Raw genomic sequence first — 8,077 nt, 5'->3', positions numbered from 1 at the left:
TTTTTCACTTGCAGTTGAAAACATAAAAGTACTGAATGAGTAAAAAAAAAATATCACTGAACTTTACAACTTTGGTGGGGGGAGGGGGGAGGGGAAAATAGGGTGGGGGGAAGGGGGGTGGATGGGATGGGAAGGGGAAACAAAGGAGGAGGCTACAATGCTTGATAAGAAAGGTACTCATTATCTTGTCCAGGTAATTGTAACCCCTCTGTACAGTATTTTCACAATAAAAAAAATCACTTTATAAATGAATAGTTGGCAGTTTGAGTTATTGAAGTTTTAAATTAGATCAACCACCTGGCTCGGTGGTAGCACACACCACAACCAGCACTGGAGAGATGGATGCTAAAGGATATGGAGATGGACACTAGCCTGGGCTACACAGTACGAACTTGTTTATAAAATAGCAAGAGGAATATGAACTACTAACTATGAACTATTATTGACTTATTCAAACAGTACTATGTTTCCTTTATCCTTGGATAACAAGATTCCTTACAGTATGAAAAGAGACCATCCTTTTACTGATGAAAGGCTTCTAATCTTATTCGGTTTGGATCTTTAGGATGTCTCAAGGCAATTCCATTGCACAGCAGCAGCTCAATATAAGGTGGCCAAAAGGAAGCATTAATTTGGACATAGGGATCATGTGGAACATCAAATATTCTATTTATAAGGATCTCAATTATCTCATTCAATGTTATCAGCTGTGCAGTTGGTTCAACGTTTGTCTTTTTCCTTTTAGTTTTTCCACCAGGCAGAGGAAAACAGTATTCAAGAAATTCACCCAGGGCAATCAAGAGTTTCTCCTTAAATTCTTTTATAATGAGTATTTCAGCTTTCATCTCATTAGTCATTTCAAGTCTTGATTTAGAATGCACCTCAATCTGACTCTCCAGTTCACTTTGGATTGTAGTAAAAGTGTTATTTGTTGCTGTTCATCCAACCACTGCTGCTCTCTTGCAAAGTCTTCCTTTAACTTTTTATTCTTTGACTGAATAGTGGGTAGTATAATTTCAAGATCAGTTTTCAATTTTTGTAACTCTTCCTTCCCTAATGTAGTTAGAACATCATCAGTCAGAAGAATTACTTCAGGTGTTTGATTCTGCCATTGCTTGAATTCAGCAGTCAAGCATTTCACTTGCATCATCAGTAATGATAGCTGTGCATTTGAATTAGTGAGTGTCTCAGTTCCAATAAGCGACCATTTATTCTGACAATTTTCCATATCTTTCCAGAGTTCTTTACATTCTTTAATAAGTTCTTCTTCAGAATCTATAACAAATTCTGTACCTGTAGTACTATCTGGATCTAGATCTTGCTCAACCACAGACATATTCTTGGTGATTTTTCTTAGCCTTAAAGGAAAAACTGCACATGGCTGCGAGCGGAACATTCTGGGCCAAGAAAAGGGTATTTATTCTTCAACATGAAAGTCTTATTTGTTGTCATTAAGTTTTCTTACCTAAGAGAGATCTCACTCATTAAATTACCAAAAATTTTTACAATGTCAAATTTTGTAGCAAATATTGAATCACTTTAACAACTTAACTCATAGATTTTTGGCTTGTGAGTTGACTAACAAATGTTCTATGTAAAAACCAAACTAAGCTCAAATAATAATCATTTAAATTATACTTTTAATTATAAATACTATTTGTGTTTTTGTTGTATAAGTATATTGAATAGATCCTCTTAAGTACTGTAACATAAATTTAAGTAATAAATATTTGTGAAAATAGATATTTGTAAAAAAAATCAAATTTCCTGGTGACTATAACATCATACCAACCATTGAATTGATTACTAGAGTTGAGTAGTTTCTAAGTAAAATTTCCTTCCAATGTGCAATGTAGTTGGCCATTTAGGGACAATCTAATAAGTAAAAGAGCAAGATAAGGACACAAGTGTTTTTTTTTTCCCTTGCTATTGTTTCTAACGTATTTATAAGGTACCATGTGATATTTTTGTCGCTTTGAATGTCCCTCTCCCACGGTATAACCCCAGTTTTCACTGTATTTGATGTTGGTATAATTTGAGGAGCAGAAAGGAAAAAACAAATAGTTTAAATAGGGATACAAGTTGACCCATTGCAACAATGAGATGTACAAGACACTATGTCAAAAAATGAACTTTACAATTTAGGTGGGGGAGGGAGCAGAGGAATGTAGTTATGGAGGTGAGAGAGAAGGGATGGTAGGGGAAACACAAAGGAGGAGGCAACAATGCTTGATAGGAAATGTACTCATTACCTTGCTCATGTAAATGTAACCCCTCTGTACGGCATTTTCACAATAAAAATAAATAAATAAATAAATAAGAAAAATGAACTTTACAACTTTTGTGGGGGGATGTGGGGGGTGTTGGTGTTGGGAGGGCAGGGATGGTAAGGGGAAACAAAGGAGGAGGCAACAATGCTTGATAAGAAATGTACTCATTACCTTGCTCATGTGATTGTAACCCCTCTGTACAGTATTTTCACAATATAAACCTTATTAAAAAATAAAAATACAAAAAAGAGCATTGATTCATTTGGAAACAAAAGTGGCACTACCATCTGTGATTTAGATACTGTAATTGGTTTTTTTTTCATTTTAGTTACTTAGTATTTGACTTTTGAGGAGCATAAGAATAGTTTCAAGTGAAAGTAGGAGAAAAATGAACTTGTAGCCAGGCAAGAACTAAAAAGATGAAATCACATCAAGAACCAGAATAGCACATTGAGGGTCAAATAATAAATAAAAATGGAAATTTTTAAGGAATAGATTTTTGTCTCTCAGGTTTTGAACTTTATCTTTAACAGTTGTTAGAATAATGGCTACCTAAAGAGTGCCAATATTGTTCAATGAATGGATGAGGAATCAGTGCAAACTTGTGGATGAGGTGCCCATCTTTAACCTAAAATGTAAGTCTACTTACCTACCAAATGGTAGGCCTACTTCTCATAGGAAGCACTAAAGTCTATTATTAAGATCTTCACTACTGGTTCTGGTAAGTATGAGTCAATGTCCACTTCTGCATCACTGAGAAGTCGAACTCAGATTTAGAGTTGCATGTGGTATGGAAGAGTGACCTTGGCGACAATAAGAAAGGTAATAACACAATTAAACTTTCCAGTTAATTAAACTGGAATTGTGTTCCTGCCTGTCCTTATATTGAGTCTTTGGGTGGAGGGGAAGAAGGAGAAGGGAGGATACTTGTTGACAAAGAGTTTTAGACTACTGTTGGTTCAAAGGTATTTGGAATTCATAACTAACAGTATTTTAAACAAACAAATAAACAAAAATACATCTGTATAAATCCAAATACCACTTTTGGAAGAAAGCCATAGAACTGACTCATATAAGAAATTTGTGTAAGAAGAGTTACTACTTATATTACAGGAGAAGACTTTTAGTCAAAACTAAAAGAAATTTGAGTGTCTAAGATCTCTGCCTTGAAAAGCATATTTCTAAGCCTCAGTAATTTAAAAATGCCTAAATACAGACCTTTTTTTAATCAAGTTGATTTCGAACAACAAATGCACTGTTGATTCAAGCAAGCTTCAGGGTACTCATTTCAAATGTCACAGTATTATACTTTCACATAAGACCGACATGGAACATCAAAAAATATTAATTACTAACAAAATATTCTAAAAACTAAAACAAAATCCTGTGGCAACAAACACTGTGAAAGGAGATTTCACATGCCCTGATTTACTCATAGCTGGGGGCTTTTGAAATGCTTTTTCATATGGTGCATTAGTTCCCATGTCCCAAATTGCTGAAATGTGTATTACTGATGTAAGCAAACTTCTGGGTAGCCTGATCTTACTTCATTTTGTCATATATTGGAAAAACATGGTGATGAGAATACCTGTTTCTATGCTTAGCTCAGATTAACATAGTATTTGTGTATACACTATTTGGGTAGGATAATTTTTCTAAGATCTAACTATGAAATAAATGATTTCTCTCTCAGGCTGATTTTTGCAGACATGTCTCAGTTAGGTAAGGCCAAATGGGAGTGGGCTTTGATAGAACTGAATATGGAAAACTGAATTTAGCTGAAGGAAATTGAGCTCGCAGGTGCTAAATCCACTTAATTCTTAGTCAAGTAATCTAACCAGAAAATCCAAATTAAAGGGATGAGTACAAAAGGCACACACTGAGACAGGATTGTGGTTAATATAAAAAGACATGACATTCTATTTGGGCCAGTAAAGCTTATGGTCTAATATCACTCTACATAACAGGTCAACTCAGGACAGTCTAAGCAGCATCATTTGGGTGTGTGCTTAAAGGTGAATGAGAAAGAATTGCAGATAAAAGTGTTTATGAAACCTAAAAATATGATACTCTTCTTTACCGTAGCCTATGTATAGCTGTTGAATGTACAATTTTCAGCAAGTTCTGGAAAGATTCCAAAGTGCATGTTGAATTAGTTGATTTTGGCTGGGCCAATAATTTACCACCTGCTTTATATGGGCTGCAATGAGGTAATTACAACAGACAGGGAAAGGGCAATGCATAATGTCATTACTGGCTTTATCTGTAGGACCAGGAAACAACAAAACAGCCCTAAAATGGACTCTGCCCAGTCAGTTCAGTTTTCTTGGCCATATCTGTGGTCTGTTTAGATTGTGGGTACAATCTGTTTTAAACTCTGCTGGGAAGAACTTCAGGAAGTTCTCAATCAGCTCTGCCAGGCAAATCTTTTTGCGTTCTTTCAATATGCCTTCCACCCTCACTTAGACTCAGGGGCAAAACTCAGTAAGAGAGCACAAGCCCTTGGCCCATGCCAAAGATTGCACAATTTATCATTCCCCAGGGGTTAGAAAGATTGCAAAAGATTAAATGAAAATGCTCACTTGGAATCCTAATAGAGATCCTTTATTTTTTCCACAGTCACCCTAGGGAAAGGTATACACTTGAGTTGCACACTTACTTACACATTTCGGATGTGGGAAAAGGAAGGTGGAGAAAACAAACCCAGGAGTGAAGGGCAAGGGTTCAATATATGTAAATGCCTTTACATAAGTTGATATAAAACACATGACTCTGAATGACTTCTAAAATGCTTGAATCCTATAAGGCACACAGAAAAATAAATGATCTGCACACCATCTGTTTGTCTTTTTGGTGCATGTGGTAATGGTCACTTATCTCACTACCTGTGGATCTGGAAATGTGTTTGAAATGATGAAGGACCCTCTGCTCTGCTATAATGACAACTACCAGTGACATTTGTAACCTTAGCAGCAGGTTGGAAACTATTTATGTCCACTCCTATTAAGGATTTTACCTCTTTGACACATCCATTTGGTTCTGTTTGAAAAAGAAAATCATTAGTCTGACCTAAAACAACGAATGAAGACAAACTTCTTTCAAGTAATTTGCATATGCTTAACTATTTATGAGCTCCCTGCTGAGCATCAAAGGTGGTTATCAATCTACTTACACCCCAAACTTCTACAGAACACTCAGGTTTCTGTTAAAAGCATACTAAATACCCTATGAAATAAAACTGGAGGTCAGAAACATATTCAACAATGCTTCATTTTCCTTGGGGAGCATTTTGGCATTTTCTGCTATGAGTAAATTTTATGCGTTCACTCAACAGATATTTATAAGTAACTGAAGTATGCCAAATATTAAATATAGTCTAATTTTTAAACACACTTAAGTCTTCAATGTAGTACTGTATTAAAAATCAATCATATTTACCATAGTCTATTTCTTTACCAGTATTCATAGTTTCTCTCTCCTCCCACCATCATTAAATTTGTCATTTGATAATAGATGGAATAGATTATTAGACTTGGCAAAATATGATATACAGAATGTCACTTATTTGAAGCATGTGTACTGACTAAATATTGCCTTTTAAACCTATTCATTATAGCCTGCAATAGCAGCTCACAAATATGTATTTACTTTTTAACTCGTATATTTATTTCAAGTTTTTCTGTTTACAAGTTTTATCCAATATAAAACAATAGCAGCATTTAGTACTGTGGTATTTGATATCCTATTCAATGACTTCAGTGGTGAAGCAGCAATCCAGAAGAAATTACTGCTGAATCAAGTAGATAAGTTATTCGTGACTTTGTTGGAGGAATTATACTTTAAGCATGCAATGCCCAATGCTTTGTTTATTTTATATTTTTATGCAAATTATTTGCTGTCCTTATTCAAGGAGCATATCAGAAGCAGAGCCTTAGAATCTTTGTCCAAACTCTTATTGTTCAGCATATTTTCTGAAATTACATGGGTCAACAAGCAAGAAGATTGTTTAGAAAATACAAAATATCATCAGAGGTTTTAAGCAAGATAAGCTTACTTCTGCCTACTAATAACTTCTGAAGATTGTAGTTTACAACAAGAAAAAAAGATTTTTAGTCAAAACAAATGTTTACTGATGCTTGTTTCAATTATGCTTTGCTTTTTACTATAAAGAAAAGTTTTTTTGCTATTTATTTCAAAAATGTATAAAGTCTATTGAATTCCAGCTGTCATTGCTGAAGGCATTTTTTAAAGATTTTTTTCTATTGTTTGATGAAAATTATATTTACATTACTTTGCATCATATTTTGGTGTATAATTATCAAATAGACTATTTAGAAATTATATAAGTGGAGAGTTGGGGGAAAACCAAACAAACAAAAAAAACTAAACTACCTTCCTGGGGTTTTGTTTGTTTTGCTTTCTTTATTTCTTCACACACTGTTTATAAAATGGGCAAGTCTAGGGGATCTTTCTAATTTGTGGATGGAGGTTCCAAGCTGTGCCTATACAGTTTTATGACTGCTTAGCTCCAAAATGTCTAAACACATTACCCTTCTACATAAGCAAAATGCCCAGGAGAAGGCAATGTAAAAGAAATGAAGCAGAGGAAAATATATTGCACCATTTTCTTTGATGATTTTTTTACATTTAATTTAAAGTTGATATAAAGCGGTTTCAGCTTTGAGGGGCTGGTGAATACTTTTTGCTTACTGTTTCCTCATTTCATTGAGGTTTTTCACTTGCACTTGTCTCAAAACTCAACCCTACTCACTCTATTCAACTCTTGAGCAACCCTTTCAGGCTGATAGTGAAAGAAAAGATAGTGCTGCTTCTGAGATTCAATAGTTGAGGTTCTTATTATTTTAAGGCTAAGTGTGTATGTATGTGTCTGAGAGAGAGTGAGACAGAGAGTAAGAGATAGAGACAGACAGGTAGAGATAGAGACAGAGAGAAATAGAGACAGAGTGAAACAGAGACTCAAAGCCTCCCCTTTGCCATGCAAACCAACATTTCTCCAGGACCATCAAAGTTCAGCTATCCTCCAGGAAAATGCCTTCTACCACAGTTTCAGAACAGAAAAGCTGGGATTAAATTGACTTAATATATCATGTACCTTATGATAATATACTTCTCTACGTAGATTGGTGTGCAACTTAAAAAACATCCATATTTTAGAGTTTCGAGCATAGTTTTTCTGAAATCCTGGGGAAAGAATAATTCTTCATTCATTGATATAAAATGCATGAAGAATAACCCACAAAAGCTTTAGACAGACAGATTCACCTAATATAATTTTGATTTGAATGTTAACTTTACAAAACCAGAATATGTTCCATTTTATAAAGAAAAAGAGGAAAAATATCAAAACAAAACCTATACTTCTACTTGTACAGCAGAAAGAAAGATGTCTGTTTATTGTCTGAACCATAAACTGCTAAGTTTAATTAACAAAACTTTTACTTTGGTGCCATTTAACTGAAGATGTGGACATGAGCAAAGTAAAGTAGCTAACACTCACTTTGGAAGTTTGACATATTAAAGTTTATCAACAATACCCTACTGGCTTCAAAATAACATCAAAATGGCAAATACAGAGATCTCACTACAAAAATCATACTGAATGGTAAACACTGTATGTTAAGACTCTTCTGTACATTTTTGCATTTGTGCACTAATACTGGAGCTTGAACTCAGGGCCTTGCATTCTTGTTCCTGGCTGAGACACTACCACTAGACCCATGCCTCCAGTTAAGCATTTTTCTGATTTATTGGAGATGAAATCTTGAGGATTGAACTGCAACCTTCCA

At 34.7% G+C, this 8,077-nt stretch overlaps 1 pseudogene; it reads right to left on the bottom strand.

Moving 5' to 3' along the window:
• Positions 1–442: 442 nt before the first annotated feature.
• Positions 443–1,354, bottom strand: LOC138816698 (centromere protein K pseudogene; annotated as a pseudogene).
• Positions 1,355–8,077: the final 6,723 nt, after the last annotated feature.

This window comes from Dipodomys merriami, unplaced genomic scaffold (genome assembly GCF_024711535.1).
Source record: "Dipodomys merriami isolate MVZ:Mamm:240054 unplaced genomic scaffold, mDipMer1.0.p SCAF_7, whole genome shotgun sequence".
Classification (NCBI taxonomy): Eukaryota; Metazoa; Chordata; class Mammalia; order Rodentia; family Heteromyidae; genus Dipodomys; species Dipodomys merriami.
Note: the sequence above shows the minus strand (reverse complement) of the source record. Positions and strands in the feature narration are given on the sequence as shown.